This window comes from Schistocerca cancellata, chromosome 1, assembly GCF_023864275.1.
Source record: "Schistocerca cancellata isolate TAMUIC-IGC-003103 chromosome 1, iqSchCanc2.1, whole genome shotgun sequence".
Classification (NCBI taxonomy): Eukaryota; Metazoa; Arthropoda; class Insecta; order Orthoptera; family Acrididae; genus Schistocerca; species Schistocerca cancellata.
The window spans coordinates 281,807,755-281,825,615 of record NC_064626.1 but is presented as its reverse complement, the minus strand read 5'-3'; positions in this window follow the sequence as shown (position 1 = coordinate 281,825,615).

Sequence of the window (17,861 nt, the reverse complement as noted above, 5' to 3'; positions counted from 1 at the left end):
TGGAACGTTAGAATTCTCTTCGAATGTAGAGTCAAAGTTTTGAAGGCCCTAGAGCTTACGTAGCTAACTGAAAACGGAATGGCAACTTCGCTGCAGGATGATGTGACCGAAATTCCTTCATGACGCCAGAAAAACTTGATTGATTAAGTGAAGTACTCTGTGCTCGGTCATTATTCACTTAAACTGTACAGTAAATCTAGATGGAAATTTCCTCAGCGGAGACAGTTTTTGGTGGATGTTGCAGAAGTTCAGTTTGCAAGACTGTTTTTGAGTTCATCTGGTGAATCCAAGCAATAAACAACTGAAATCGTAGTACAGCGAACGCTAAACAGTCATGTAAAGACGAAGTGAAAAGGGTTCCCTCAAGTTAAACACGTATTCAATTAATGTACGAGTACTTATGTAATTATCTGATATTCTTACTTATGTGAAAGACTGCCAGGATGCTAACAAATTCTTTCTTTCTGAATAAATTTTGTAAGTCGTGCATTACATGCATCTGATCCTTTTGCACGGTTGTTACATGTTATCTGGTTATGATGGACTACCTGCTGCCTCTTTGAGATGCACCGAACTATGCTGAGGCATCATACAAGCTATTCCAGACATGAACCTCACTTTGAAGGTCCTGTCTTTCTTGTCGTGTCCTTGGGCATCTGACAGTCGTCACCTACATCGTGTCCTTGGGTCCATCTTACCTCGCCTTCGTTAGCTGAATCATCAAGCCAAAAATGTTCAAATGTGTCTGGTTCCTAAGGGACCAAACTGATTACGTTATCGGTCCCTAGACTTACACACTACTTAAACTAACTTATGCCAACAACACACGACAGGACTCGAACCTCTGGCGGCAGGGAATCATCAAGCCACCACCACAATCCAATATCTCCTAATTTCTGACATTCGCTATCATAAAAAATTGAACTGAAATCATTTTATTAGTGTATTTTTTTACGTTTCGTATGTCACCATGCTACCAGCGTCATCAATCGAATGCACAACTACCAGTGGTACCTAAATGTCACTTGTCCCCATATATATATATATATATATATATATATATATATATATATATATTTAAAGTACTTTCCAAGCACGATAGTTCATGAATATGAATTTATTTTTCAGTGACCTCGTAATGTAAATTGTAAAATTCTTAATGCAGTATCACGGTTTTTCGCAGTTTGCCTGTTGACTTCTCCCAAACAGGAGAGGGGACACATTTACTTAAATGTGGCGTTCCACTGCAAAATTTTATTTAATTTGTAGCTCTGAAGTAATTTTCATGAATGTCCAGTCATGGAGATCATAACTTACTACATTGGTTCGCTGAACTGCTTTCAAGCAAACATTGTTGTCCTACAACAATAGAATAGATTTAACAGAAATGCACCTTGTCTCCTTCACATCGCTTATGTAATTTTATTCTTGTACCCTGACTGTTCAAAATCCTGGATGAAGTGTGGTTCAATGTCGAATGCATATACAATGACTGACATTGTCTGCACCATTCAAGGGGGATCTATAGCAACCAGTTTCATTTCAAGCTGCCACCCTTACTGAACTTGACATTTCGATATTTCAGATGAAATGACGTCTCAGGTAATCAGCCTATGTATAAGAATTTTCTGTGAAGGCATTTTCGAGCATCTTCTCCTGCTTCTTCTTCTTCCAGCACCGGTGATAAAAGGTTGTGTCAGACATTTAACCTGCGTTATGTGTTAAAGAACATGGCTGTTTTAATTAGTTTCCTTTGTATTTTGGTAGCATAGTAGAAACCCCTGTGTTGGTGTAGAAGTGTAGTTTGATTTGTGTAGTTTTTGGCCTGAAAATTAGTTGGAAGCAGTCAGTTGGGTGACTCGGCGATCGCGCGTCATAAGGGCGCTATTATTTCCTCATTTCGAAGTAGGTAAGTCGAACCCGCAATCCACGTTTTAGAGGAAGTTCTACTGCGATTATTTTTATCATCATTACAAAAATCACGTCATGTATTAACGGTAGCACTGTTTCTTATCACCAAACTTGCTGCTTTCCAATGACGATGCTTGGCGTGAAGCTAGATTATTGAATGAAAGTGAAAAAAACTCATACGACTGAAAATCGTTTTATGCTGTAACAAAAGTCTTTCAAGTCTAGTATCATCTTACCAATTTTATGATTTCATGTTCCCTTTTCTTTTAGAAAATGTAGTGTATCCTTCCTTAAATAACATTTTACTTTCATAAATAAATTTAAAATAACACAAGACATCCGGGTTACAAATGGTAATACGTTACATCTTACACGAAACAAATGAGGTGGATAAGGGTCCCCAGCAAAAGTTCACCTCTTGATACACGAAAAGGGCAGACACACCGCATATTGATGTCCTGTGTTACCATTTGCTGCTAACATGAGGTAGCTGAAAGCGATGGGGAATAACTGACGGGACAATAAAGTGGAAGAATGAACTGCAAAATGAAAAGATTCGCATGAGAACAGCCTATCAGATGGTAGACGTAAAAGAAAGTCTTTTTCGAAATTTGGAAACTTTTGACGCAATTATTGCTTGGGGGTTTCAGGTATAGAGCAGCAGGCAGAGATGGCGAGAGATTGCGTTCGACTTCACAGGAGAATTTCAAGTAAACGCCGAATTGTATAGCCAAAATTACGTCTGGGATAACGTCCTACCTGGACATCTGTCTTATTAGAGAGGAGATTCGTGACTGCCAATATGAACAGATGGAGCGATTGCGTCCGAATTCACAAGAGAATATCAAATAATGGACAAATTGCAGAGCCAAAATTACGTCTGGGACAGCCTTCTAGTAGAGGCGATTCGTGATTGCTGACAGGCGTTTGGGAATATGAGTCATGCCTGCTATGCCCGCCCGATTGGCCGTGTGGTCTAACGCACGGCTTTCCGGGCGGGAAGGAGCGCCGGTCCCCAGCACGAATCCCCCCGACGGATTTGTGTCGAGGTCCGGTGAGACGGCCAGTCTGTGGATGGTTTTTAGGTGGTTTTCCGCCTGCCTCGGCAAATGCGGGCTGGTTCCCCATATCCCACCTCAACTAAACTATGTCGGCGATTGCTGCGCAAACAAGTTCTTCACGTACCCGTACACCACCTTTACTCTACCACGCAAACATAGGGGTTACACTCGCCTGGTGGGAGACGTTCCCTGGGGGGTCCACCGGGGGCCGAACCGCACAACAACCCTGGGTTCGGTGTGGGGCGGCGGAGGGGTGAAGTGGACTGCGGTAGTCGTCGTGGGGTTGCGGACCACTGCGGCAGCATAGAGAAGCAGAGAGAGAGAGAGAGAGAGAGAGAGAGTGATCTTTGAATAGGTACATCTGTTTCCAGTTGTTCTGAAATGCTAGACTGAACACACATCTTCGAGACCGAGTCCCCTCGATATTGTGTATCTCGGAGCTGTCCTCAGACTTGATCTTGCTTGCAGATGTGGGAATGTGGGTCTCACAGGGAGCGTGCAAGGGACAAATCCCTGCAGTCGCACTGTCCTCTGTGCCCTCGGTGGCTCGGATGAATAGAGCGTCTGCCATGTAAGCGGGAGATCCTGGGTTCGAGTCCCAGTCGGAGCATACATTTTCAACTGTCCCTGTTGTATATCAACTCCTGTCGACAGCTCAGGGTCTTGATTTAATTATCATTTCTTTATATATGGAAAAAGCTGGGAGGTACAGGTAGATTCCAGTTTTGATTACATAATGGTCAGACAGAGATTTGGAAATCAGATGTTGGCTTTTAAGGAGTACCCAGGAGCAGATATTGACTCAGATCACGATATGGTAATGATGAAGAGTAGGCTGAAGGTTAGGAAACTAGTCAGGAAGGATCAATGCGCAAGGAAATCGGCTAGTGAAGTACGTAAGTATGAAGAGATCTGCTTGAAGTTCTCTGAGGCTATAGGTACTAATATAATAAATTGCTTCGTAGGTGGTTCAGTCGACGAGGTAGGTCCCAGTCCCAGTCGACGTAGGTACATGTAAACGATCAAGAGGAACTGGACAACTACTTGAGCTGATCGACAAGAAAAGGAACTACAAAAATGTCCGGAAAATTTAGGAATGCTGAAATACAGGTCACTTAGAAATGAAATAGATCGGAAGTGCAGGGAATCTAAGGCAAAATGGCTTGCATGAAAAATGTGAACAGATCTAAGAAGTAAATATCGTCGAGAGCTCTGACACGTCTTATAGAAAAGTCAAAATAGCCTTTGGTGAAATTAAAGTCAAGGACGGTAACATTAGAAGTGCAATGGGAACTCAACTGTTAAACGCAGGGGATAGAGTAAGTAGTAGGAAAGAGTACACTGAACGCCTCTGTGAAGGGGACAACGTGACAGAAGAAACAGGAGTCGACAGGAAACGGATTGAGGAAAGAGGACCCAGTACTAAAATCAGAATTTAAAAGAATTTTGGACGACTTAAGATCAAACAAAGCAGAAGAGATAGATAACTTTCCGCATGCCGGAGTGGCCGTGCGGTTCTAGGCGCTACAGTCTGGAGCCGAGCGATCGCTACGGTCGCAGGTTCGAATCCTGCCTGGGGCATGGATGTGTGTGATGTCCTTAGGTTAGTTAGGTTTAATTAGTTCTAGGTTCTAGGCGACTGATGACCTCAGAAGTTATGTCGCATAGTGCTCAGAGCCATTTGAACCATTTTTGATAACATTCCATTGGAATTTCTGAAATCATTGGGGGAAGTAGCAACATAACACTGTTTTCATTGTCATGTAGAATGTATGACATTGGCGATATACTATCAGGCTATCTTTAAAACACCATCGAAATAATTCCGAAGGTAGCAAAAGCTGATAAGTGGAGAATTGTCGCACAAACAGCTTTACGGCTCATGCATCCAAGTTGCTGACAAGAAAAATGTACAGAAGAATAGGAAGGACACTGCGGTTTTGTAAGAAGATGATCAGTTCGGCTTTAGGGAAGGTGAAGTGACGAGTGAGGGAGTTCTAACTTTGTTTTGGCTAATGGAAACAAAGCTGAAGAAAAAATAAGATTAATCGACATGGAAAAGGTGTGTCCAGCAATGACAAATGGAACGAAACGGTCGAACTTCTGAGAGAAATAGGGGCAAACTACAGGGAAAGACGGGTAATGTACAATACGCACAAGGAGCAATAAGACTTGACGAAGAAGAACCAAGTGCTACGAAAAATTGTGTTGTAAGACTTGGCTGCAGCCTTTCGCCTCTATTTTTTAAGCTGTACGTCGAGGAGGCAATGACGGAAATAAGAGTGAGGTTCGAGGATGGGACTAAAATTCAAGGTGAAGAGATACCAATGATAAGATTGATTGATGACACTGTTATCCTCAGTGAATCTGAAGAAGAATTTCAGGATCTGGTATAGAGAATAAACAATTTAACGAGCACAGTATATGGATGGAGAGTCTATCGTAGATAGACGATAGTAATGAGAAGTAGCAGAAATGTCAACAGGGAGAAATTTCAGAATAGGGGATCATGAAGTAGGCGAGGTTAAGAAATTCTGCTACCAAGGCAGCAGGGAACCCATGATGGACGGAGGAAGAAGGATATAGAAAGCAGACTAATACTGGCAAAGAGGGCAATCCTGCGCAAGAGAAGTCTACGAATATCAAACAGAGACCTCCATTCGAAGAAAAAATCTTCTGAGAATCTACGTTTGGAACACAGTATTGTACATTAGCTAAATTTCGACTGTGGGTAAAGTGGAGCAGAAGAGAACTGAAGCATTTGGGATGTGGTGCTAGAAAAGAATATTGAAAATTGGGTGAGATGAGAAGAAATAAGTAGGTACCCTTCAGAAAAAGCGAGGAGAGGAATATTTGAAAAACACGGAGAACTGAAGGGACGGAAGTGTAGGACGTCTGTTAAGACAAGAAAGAATAGCTTCCATGGTACTACAGGGAGCTATAGAAGGTGAAAACTGTTGAGGAAGAAAGATTGGAATACATCCAGTCAATAATTGAGGACATAAGTTGCAAGTGTTAATCTGAGATGAAAAAGTTGGCATAGGAGAGGAATTCGTGGCAGGCTGCATCAAACCCGTGAAAAGACTGATACCTCAAATAAACAAAAATTATAGTAAAGTGAAACAAAATAAAAATATAATGAGCGTATAGCATCGTTAGCCGGAGGCCCCCATCCGGGGAAGTTCGGCCGCCAAGTGCAAGTCCTAATTTGTTCGATGCCACAATGGACGAGTTGCGTGCCGGAGATGAGAATGAAATGATGATGAGGACAACACAACACCTAGTCCCCGAGAGGAGAAAATCACCAAACCGGCTGGGAATCGAACCCGTGCCCGCTTGCACGGGAGGTGAGCACATTGCCACCCAGCTAAGCAGGCGGACAAAACAAAATAAATTAGTACCTACATGGATGTGGTCTCCACTGGCGACTCGAACTGCGAAAATCACATAATATTAAATTTAATTTTTAATTACCAAATACCCATATCGTAGATCTCAAGCGATGTGACTGGATATAACTGAAATAAATCTGTGCTACTTTGAGACGAATAATTTGTTATTAACAAATAGTCACATCCTGGTCGTCTCCAGAATGCTCCCACACATTCATGTACTCGTTTTATAAGAGGTGACGTGGGAAGGGAGTACTTGAATCTTATTACTCGAGATGGGAGGTGAGAGATAGGGGAGGTTACGTGAAGTGTAGCTGAAAGGAGGGGAGATATGGGGTGACCTCGAACAGTTTCCAGAGGGAAGAGTGGGAGCTAACCTTGATTATAACTTGCACTATCATGTAACCTGACACTGCATGTCCTTGACAGTGGCCATGAGATAAGAAACCGGCTACATGCGGATAGTGATAGAATCCAGCCAGCTTATCTACCTACACAATGTTCTTGAACAGAATTGATGAAAATGCAGAAAGTATACGTTAAACACAAACCGTAAACTGCATCCTATTCTCGCGAAAATATCTAAGCGACTCATCACGTCCGCTTCGTCGCACAGCACGTCACACGATTTTCCGGCGGTTGTGCACTCACGTACGACATTTCAACCACGGGCGGCTGTTCGTTCACGTAGTGCGCCGCCTCTCGCACGCATGCGCGGTGGCAGTGGCTGTTGCGGTGGCGCCCTCATAAATTCGTAGGTGAAAGCCACATATACGCTAAGTCAGTGTGTGCAGACGAAGAACACCGTTTCCGACAGGCAGCTGATACCATCTCATGGGATATTCCAATCACTAATGCCATACGCCATCTAAAATTGTGTCCTTGGTGTTTAAGTTTTGACAAATATTATTTTGAAATGTAATACATACTACATTCCTGTCTATTGCTCTGCATGAGAATGGCAGGTTAAGGCAACACCGTAGTTAGTTTCCGCTTCGCTAACAATGTTCTGAAACTTAGTGTGACGGAAGTAATCTATCGTCCCTTCAAGTGTCACATCATTTCTGAGCCAGCAAGATTGAAAGACACGAAAAATTTCGATTATATTAAAGTCTTTCATTATAATCTGGTTTAGGCCGGTAGGCGACTGACATATCGCTTCCCCGCCTCTGTTAATTTGCCGTTTTTGTAGCGTGAGCTCTTTTCCTATATAATATTTGATACTGCCACTTCACTGATGCAGTTAATTCAGTGAGGGTAGATGGTTACACCGTAAATACACTTATGTGCCAGTTTCGTGACCTTTGGCGAGGGACTAACAAACAACAAATGTGGTCTCAGGAGAGGCTTATTTGCTCCTATGACGTTGTCACATCATTTTTGGATCTAGAAATTAATGCCAATCTCTGTCATCGAAATGGGCCGAAACAAACCTCCGAATGATGCTGTGATGAAGAAGGTTTAGTAGTAATCGTCAGGGGATGTCAGCTGTAAGACGAATTATTAATACCGATCGCCAACTGTCGAATCGACCTGAAGTCCTTGTACCAAGGAGATACTACGTTGCGAGACAAAAGGGCAAATCCTGGACCATATTGCCGCGTTGTTTCAAGAAAGTCAATCCCCGTCCGCTGCTCTACGTGTGTGACGAAAAATCGACTAACAAAACTGTGAAGACATTTGAGGTCAATAGTTGCGGAAGACAAGCAGCCGAAAACGTACGTCCGACAATCATAACAACAGTGCCAGCGTCGAAGCGAAGCCACTCAAAGAACTAAAACCGGGGCGATGTTGGTCGTCATCGGCAACAACTATGCTCCATCTGAACGGAGAATTCGCCCATTGCAACCAGGGATCTGGCACGTAATCGAAGAGGCAGATTTCCACCACGAAACCAAGGCAACGGCAGCGTTTGCGTACGGACTGGAGAACAATGGAGTGCGTTGTGGAACGGAACATAAAAATAGATATCTTTTTAGTTATAATGAATTTCAATTGGTTATAGTGTATACAACTTGCAGGGAAATAGTAGTTATAGGTGTAGTAATGTATCTACATCTACATCTACAAACTCCGTAAGCCACCGTGTGTTCCGTGGCGGTTGGTACGCTGAACCACCGTTGGTTATTTCCTTCCCTGTTCTGTTCGCAAATAGAGCTAGGGAAAAACACCTTTTTTATATTCCTCCGTAAGGGCCTAAATTTTTCCTATGTTATTTCCATGGTCCTTACGCGAGATGTATGTTGGCTGCAGTAGATTCGTTCTGTATTCAGCTTGAGAAGCCGGTTCCCTAAATTTTGTAAACTGCGTTTGTCGAAAGAACTTCTACTTCCCTCCAGGGATTCCTACTTGAGTTCCGGAAGAATCTCCGTACCACTGAAATGTTGTTCGAACCTGCCGGAAGCATATCTAGCAGCCCGCCTCTGTATTACTTTCATGTCCTCCTTCAATCTGACCTGATACGGATCCCAAATTCTCAAAAAAATGGTTCAAATGGCTCTGAGCACTATGGGACTTAACATCTATGGTCAGCAGTCCCCTAGAACGCCTAACTAACCTAAGGACATCACACAACACCCAGTCATCACGAGGCAGAGAAAATCACTGACCCTGCCGGAAATCTAACCCGGGAACCTGGGCGCGGGAAGCGAGAACGCTATCTCGCGACCACGAGCTGCGGACCCCAAATTCTCGATCAGTACTAAAGTATAGGTCGCAATTGTGTCGTATGTATGGTAGCTCCTTTACAGATGAAAGCCACTTTCTCAGAATTCTGAAAACAATTCTAAGTCGACCAGCCACCTTATCCACTTCCCTCACTGGCTCGTTTTGTTTCATGTCGCTTCGCTATATGAGCCCAGATATTTAAACGACGTGACTGTGTCAAGCAGGACACCACTTCCGTTGTATCTGAACATTATGGGTCTCTTATTCCTACTCATTCTGATTAACTTACATTTCTCTACATTTATAGCTAGCTGCCATTCTTTTAACCAATTAAAAATTTTGTTTAGGACATCTACAGTCACCCAACTTCGACACCTCTCCGTTCACCACGACATCATCAGCATCAAACAACCCCAGGTTTCTTCTCACTCTGCTATCCAGCTCATTTATGTATATAGTATATGTAAAGTAGGTATAGTCTTCACTAACAGTACGATAGTTATGGTAAGGTGAAGTAATATACACTCCTGGAAATTGAAATAAGAACACCGTGAATTCATTGTCCCAGGAAGGGGAAACTTTATTGACACATTCCTGGGGTCAGATACATCACATGATCACACTGACAGAACCACAGGCACTTAGACACAGGCAACAGAGCATGCACAATGTCGGCACTAGTACAGTGTATATCCACCTTTCGCAGCAATGCAGGCTGCTATTCTCCCATGGAGACGATCGTAGAGATGCTGGATGTAGTCGTGTGGAACGGCTTGCCATGCCATTTCCACCTGGCGCCTCAGTTGGACCAGCGTTCGTGCTGGACGTGCAGACCGCGTGAGACGACGCTTTATCCAGTCCCAAACATGCTCAATGGGGGACAGATCCGGAGATCTTGCTGGCCAGGGTAGTTGACTTACACCTTCTAGAGCACGTTGGGTGGCACGGGATACATGCGGACGTGCATTGTCCTGTTGGAACAGCAAGTTCCCTTGCCGGTCTAGGAATGGTAGAACGATGGGTTCGATGACGGTTTGGATGTACCGTGCACTATTCAGTGTCCCGTCGACGATCACCAGTGGTGTACGGCCAGTGTAGGAGATCGCTCCCCACACCATGATGCCGGGTGTTGGCCCTGTGTGCCTCGGTCGTATGCAGTCCTGATTGTGGCGCTCACCTGCACGGCGCCAAACACGCATACGACCATCATTGGCACCAAGGCAGAAGCGACTCTCATCGCTGAAGACGACACGTCTCCATTCGTCCCTCCATTCACGCCTGTCGCGACACCACTGGAGGCGGGCTGCACGATGTTGGGGCGTGAGCGGAAGACGGCCTAACGGTGTGCGGGACCGTAGCCCAGCATCATGGAGACGGTTGCGAATGGTCCTCGCCGATACCCCAGGAGCAACAGTGTCCCTAATTTGCTGGGAAGTGGCGGTGCGGTCCCCTACGGCACTGCGTAGGATCCTACGGTCTTGGCGTGCATCCGTGCGTCGCTGCGGTCCGGTCCCAGGTCGACGGGCACGTGCACCTTCCGCCAACCAGTGGCGACAACATCGATGTACTGTGGAGACCTCACGCCCCACGTGTTGAGCAATTCGGCAGTACGTCCACCCGGCCTCCCGCATGCCCACTATACGCCCTCGCCCAAAGTCCGTCAACTGCACATACGGTTCACGTCCACGCTGTCGCGGCATGCTACCAGTGTTAAAGACTGCGATGGAGCTCCGTATGCCACGGCAAACTGGCTGACACTGACGGCGGCGGTGCACAAATGCTGCGCAGCTAGCGCCATTCGACGGCCTACACCGCGGTTCCTGGTGTGTCCGCTGGGCCGTGCGTGTGATCATTGCTTGTACAGCCCTCTCGCAGTGTCCGGAGCAAGTATGGTGGGTCTGACACACCGGTGTCAATGTGTTCTTTTTTCCATATCCAGGAGTGTATATCAGCCGAGATAGTGGATACCATATAATTACTTGCTTATGTATGGGTAAATATTTGACGGTTGGTCTTAACAGTATGAGTAAGTACGAATAGAGTCTGTGTTTAAATTATGGGTGGGAAGCTACAGTGTAACAAATAAATAAGTCTATATTCGAAATCAAAGAATTTTCCAAAAGGCTATATTTATGAAGCCGTTAGGGCATAAATGGTATTAATTTAAATTCCTGACATAACAAAAAATGGCTCTAAGCACTATGGGACTTAACATCTGAGGTCATCAGTCACCTAGACTTAGAGCTACTTAATCGTAACTAATCTAAGGACACCACACACATCCATGCCAGAGGCAGGATTCCTGAGATAACAGATCAGTAAGTACTTTACAAGGAAAGATCAATTTGTATGTAAATAACCTACAAATAGAATGAATAGAATGAAATGTTGTTTATAGGCACATCAACTGCTACAGCTAGGTGTGCGTAAGCAAAGTACGAAATTCGAAGTCGGCTCGGACCGCGAGAGGTGGCCCGCACACTACTCCTCGCCCACCACTTGCAGATGATAAGTTTCTGCTGGGGATTCATATGGAGATTTAATATGGACTAACTGCGATCAGTTACTAGGCAGTGACTGTATGAGGAAGCCTACCACATCTGAAAAAAGGAAAACGGTCACAACAGCACGTTTTCGCCAAGAGCGAACGACATGAGGTGCCAATGCTGTACTGTAGAAGAACATTCGAACCATTCATAGTTCTCTCAGTTACAGATAATTTAACAGGTGACCAAACTTGCAGCCGGCCACTGTGGCCGAGCGGTTCTCCGCGCTTCAGTCCAGAACCGCGTTGCTGCTACGGTCGTAGGTGCGAATCCTGGCTCGGTCATGGATGTGTGTGATGTCCTTAGGGTAGTTAGGTTTAAGTATTTCTACGTCTAGGGGACTGATGACCTCGGACGTTAAGTCCCATAGTGCTTAGGCCATTTGAACCAATCTGAGCCAGACTTGTGGACGAAAGTAATTTCCGCATGCTATGTCAATGCTATGTACCATAGTTGTACAATAAGTTGAAAAAGGTGTTATATTACGGTACGGAAGGTAACTGAAATAAATAGGCAGCAAGAGTAAATGACGCCTTTATCCAAAGACAGTAATTACACTGAAGTTACCGTGATTCTTAATGCTGATCTGGACATTACAAAAGGCAGAGCATGGTTCCTAATAAAGCGTGTGATCACACGGACGAAAATGCATATTACGCAACATGCTTCCACGCTAGCTATAAGGTCGGTAAGGAGTTATTTTCGCAGCAGAGCGTTTTTTTCCTCCACAAGCTGGATGGTCGTTGGTGCTTGTGGACGTGGTGCAATACTTCTCACCAACGCAACCCGTACGTGCTCGATGGAATTAATAGCCGAGCGAAAGGGCATACCAGTTCTTTCGCCGAATATCCTCTCGTTATTAAACCTCTTCTGCCTGCGCTGTTCGATGGGCTCCTGCCTTGTTATCCATACAAATGCAGTAAGAGCCGCACGCACCCATGAAAGACGCACACGAAGATTGAGTTAAGTGTCACAACAACATTGTCTGTTGAATGTATTGCACCCTTGGATTCGGAGGTTAGTACGTACACGCAAAATTGTGCCTCCACAGACCATAAGACGAGGACCACCTAAATGACCATGTTCTGCATTGCTTGATTCACCCGTAAATAGCGAGAGGTGAAAACGTGTAATGCACCCAGGAAAATTGTCGAACCTACTGTACTGATAGTCCGGGTTTAATGGTGTTTGAGGTACAATGTTGCATGGTCGTACTGAGCAACAAATCCTTCGACACGGTACACTCATCGTTATTGTCACACTGTTGTCCTTCTGCACGCTCGTCCTTTGAGGTGTGGAATGCTTTCGGGAGACACTATAGCACTGCCTCGGCCATTCAGTTGTTGTCAACGGCGCCGGTGGACGAAAGGTACGCCCTGCCACAACAGCTTCTTACTATTCTTGTTGCCCGGATGGGAGCACATGACAGAACATGCACTGCCGTCCGTAATGATCTAACACAGTATTAAGAACTTTTGTAATGACAGTGTCATTGTAGCTTAGAATAAATTTGTCTTTTCTGTTCACTTCACTGTGTATTTACCTCAGTTACCTTCAGTACTGTACTGTAAGAGTTCTTTCCATGTGTGGTTCATATTTCATCGAACTATGTTTCTTGGCAGTGACACATTATGTGAAAGTTAGTTTTGTTCTTACGTTTTGCACACTAGTGTATGATCTATTAATAAATTACGTTCAAAATTCCTAAGATGATTCATTCATTGATAGCTGCAGTTAATATTGTAACAAATTCTTGTTCTTCTTCCTGAAATGTTTCTATTCATGTAGTAATTTGTTTTGTTTGTATTCAATATTTATGTCTCTAAAGTTCCAGTCTGATCACAAAGATTCCTTTGGTTGGAAATCGAATTTACTAGTACGTAATGCAGTCTGTAATGGCCCAAGGTTATCACTAGTCTAGGAAAAGTGGCGATTGCCAATAATATTATGCCATGAAGGCATACAATTTTGCTGTCCAATTGGTATGCCGTGAATGTTATGCCATGAAGGCACGGAATTTTGCTGTCGTATTGGTACTGATGCGACTTCTTATTTCAGTAACATTACGGATAATAAGCTGCGTAAAACGTTTTACTGTCAAAATCTTCCTTTTGGTATGATACGTATAGTGTCTTGGAAAGATGTTATATGGTCAATATAAACGAAAACAAAACGAGGTAACAGAACATAGTAGGATTAAATCAGTCAATTATGAGGATATAAGATTAGGAATTGAGACACTAAAAGTAGTAGTTTCACCATTTGGACGGGAAAATAGCTAACAAAGCCGGAGGTAGTGAGGATAACAAATGAAGGCTCTCAACACATGGTAAAACATTTCTGCAAAACACAAACTGGTAAACATTGAGTAAAAGTTTAAACACTAGGAACTCGTTTCTGAAAGTGTTTTCGAGGGACTAACCTTCTACTGAGTAAAACTTTGACCTAAGTGTCTTCAGGCAATTTGCGAAAGCGTGAAGATAAGCAGTACAAACAGGAAGACAAATGAAGCTTTTGGAATGTGTTGGTATAGTAGATGAAGGTTTGCTGGATATATCTAGTAACTAGTTAGGAAATATTTCATCAAACTGCGGAAAAAAAAGGAATGTGTGGCACGACTTCAGATTTAATCCGTCTATCGGGCACTTCGTGAGGCAGCAAGTTATCGTCATATTTGTAATGGACAGAGGTGTAGAGGTGCAAACACTGTTGACACATATCTAGACAGGAGGACGGCAAGCACATACACTCGTTAAAACCACTTATGTACTTAAATGTTTCATATTTAAGAGCGACGAATCAAAAATAGCAAATGCTGAGAAAATTTTCAAATGCTGAGTAAATTGCATTCCAAACAATCGTCTGGTAAAGGTGTACTTCTGTATTTAGGCGAAGAATTTATCTGTATCACAGTATAATTGTATGAATTACGTCAGTTTTTATAATTTACTTGAAATGTGCTAATTAACGACACATTGAAGATATATGAAGATAACTCCTATTTCGAAACTTCATGTTATACTTATGGGCCACATACAGATAAACTTACTTTCAAGTATACGTTCAATATTTCTGAGAATCAGCTTTGGACTTTATCCTCGCAGCAAACGTTTTAAATCCGCTGTTGGCTTTATTATTTCACCTGCGAATTTAAGCAGCTAAGAAGCTTAAGTAAAGCCGATGTATTAAAAGAGAAAGGAAATGGACGAGCTGCTTTTTGCTTCCAGCTCTTTCTATTGAAATGGTACTACATCACGATTGTATTCTGTGAAGGCTATTGTGATTACGGTTGATTATGTCTGCTAAAACTCAATAAAAATAATAAAAAAAAAGAAAGTTGGAGGGAACCAGGAAATGAAACTGGTAACGGTTATCGGATAATTCCTGGCTTTTATGAATGAACCGACCTAACTGAACCATACATTCTACAGGTTTATAACACATATATGTTTTCTGCAACGTGTATAAAATATGGTCTCTGCAATGTGTTTAAAATAAAACAAATTGTATGACTAGATCGATCTATAAATTTATATGAAGTGGCAAATACTTCATTTCCAAAACAATAAGAATTTTTTGCGATCTTTTACATAAACGTAATTTGCCATATGTCAAAATTAGCATAGGGGAACACATACTTCCTATGAATTTGATTCTGTTGCTTTGACGATAACATAAAAATGAAAGTTATAAATACTTTTAAACTGAAACTTTTCCAACTCATTTATTGGTATGGTAAAGTGACCTGTGGTATGTGACTGAGAAAGATAATTGTCTTGGTTGCAGGATTGCAATGGACTGTTCAACATGTCAGATTTAATGGTAATTCTTATTAATTCACTGTGGCCATAATGACTGAAGCTGGACTTTCTGTGTAACTGCTGGTTCATTTATTTTGCGTCTGAGCTTTCATTTGCATTCACTGCCATAATTGAGACTGATTTTCCGCTTTAATATTTTAATTGTTATTGTGTGTTGCACATAATTTGTATTGAGGGATTTTATTTGGTTTCAAGGTTTTTTAATGGTGTAAATTCGTTAACTCATTTTTATATTTTTATTATCACTGCTTATTTGTTTCGTTTTGGGATTGCACAGTCACCGTGATTTAAATCACTAGCTATTGTCTCTTGCATTTGGCTTCTGTTGACGAAGTGTTATCTTATAATAAGTTCATGTTGTTCCCTTGGTTATCTTGGTGATTTATTGAAAATTTGAACCGTTTTTAGTGACATTTTATAAACTGTGAATTTCTGTGTTTACTGAAGAAATGGTAAAACGACATGATCACTCATAGCTGAACGCTGACCTACCACTCACGTTACTAACATTAAAATTTGTTTTCTCGACTTCTGTCACTTCACGAGTAGTCATTTCGCCAACATGTGAAATACGTATACGTATTTACAGTACAAAATATTTCGTAAACCAATTACAATGACCCGTTAGCCAATGTACAGAGCAGTCATTTTTCCAATGGGTACGTGCCGAATTATCTTCTGCTGGAGCTGCTAGACCTAGTGAAACGTCGCAGGCAATATGCATGCGAACGCCATGAAACAAATTTTTACGTACTTTAAATTTAATTTTTAATTCAAGTAATAGGGGTTTATCATGCGTCTCCCTCAACTTGATTCACTTAAATTTAACTAAGATATTCATATCTGACAAGGATAAATGCGTTATCCGGTAACTGACTCGTTTGCTGACACAGTATTATAATTGAAATCAGTGACGGTCTTCTGAAACAAAGAGGAACTAACAAAGACTGGAGTACTCCGTGCACGCTTCCTTTTTTTCCTGGGTTGCAGCAAACGTATGTGTCGTAACCGCAAATAGGGAGACAAGCTTCTTCAGATTAAGGGGCGTTTTTATACCCAGCTATTATCATACTTCAGTCAAGTGATACTGCGCAACTCAACCTCATTAAGGTGTTTCGAATACACACATCTTCAAAATATCAAAGGAGCTGGGGAGTTTCATACACACGGTATGCCGTCATGTACAAGTAAAACATCAGAGTACAACCCAGGGGTATTAAAAAAGCACCAACTCCATAAAATGGTCGCATGCCTCTTACGTGACTCAATGTCACACCTTAAATGCATGTTTAGACTGCCTAAATTGTAGTGGTGGGTCTATCAGAAATTAAAGAAAAATCGTGGCTAAGTTCTATGTTAACCATTTCTTAAGTATCCCTACACTTCTGACTTTTCCTTATTCAGTTATCTTAGCTGTCGTTGCGACTCTTATTTGATATTTGGTGTCTGCAACTGTCGTGATACGGGTGCCTGCAAACAGTGTTGCATACTAACAGCAGTACTTCCGTAAACTACTTCGTGCCTTCTCCCTAGTCCACTGTTAATTTTGGTTTCTTCTTCTTGTCACAGCCTTCATATAAAAAGGAGATTTCTTTTCTATTGTCAATAGTGGTAATATTGTAGGACGACGTAGTGGTTAAGATCACAAAATGTTTATGCAACTTTTATTGACAGAACTCACTTATCCGTAACACTTTACTGTAGAAATGGTTTCGAAGATGTCGAGTACTTTCCCATATTAAACCTAGCTAATATTATGCTCCGTCAGTGAAATTTCCCCCGTTCTCCTGTTGTTGAAGGATCGGCACGGATAGTGGAAACGTTATCCCCACCTACAGACATTAGAATAAAGCAAATCACTTAAACCTGTACGGTGTGGAAGAGCTATCATGATTGGCATCGGCTGGTCTCCATTTCCGTCTGCTGGAGTCGGAACTTGTGAGCTACAGTCCATTCACTAAGATCATTCCCAATCGGATCCCTGGGAGGAGAATGCTAAGGAGGGTGCGAACACGAGAAAGGGTTTAGATAATCAAAGTAGGGGTAACATACTACGAATCGAAGCACGGAATTTCAGATATGTGAAAGTGGTAGGGATGCCAGAAGATATTAAAAAGGGAAGTGTAAAGATTAAATATATATGCGACATGAGTCAGTAACATGAAATAGAAATAAGGATATAATAGAGAGTAGTATCAGCAGCTACAGAAAATGATGCAATGGGAGTAGAATTACTAATGAACAGAAAGACGGGGCAGCAAATGAGTTACTGAAACACTTCACTGATGGTGTTATTCTGGTAAGATTTGACAGGAAACCAACGTCAACAGTAATGCGATGCACACGATGCGTGTCGTTGGGGCCTTATTAGCTGAAGATCATTAACGCTGTCCACCGTGAGGGGTTAGGCTGGCCACGGGTGCTTACAGGACCAGCTCCGACTTCACCCACAATACCATACTG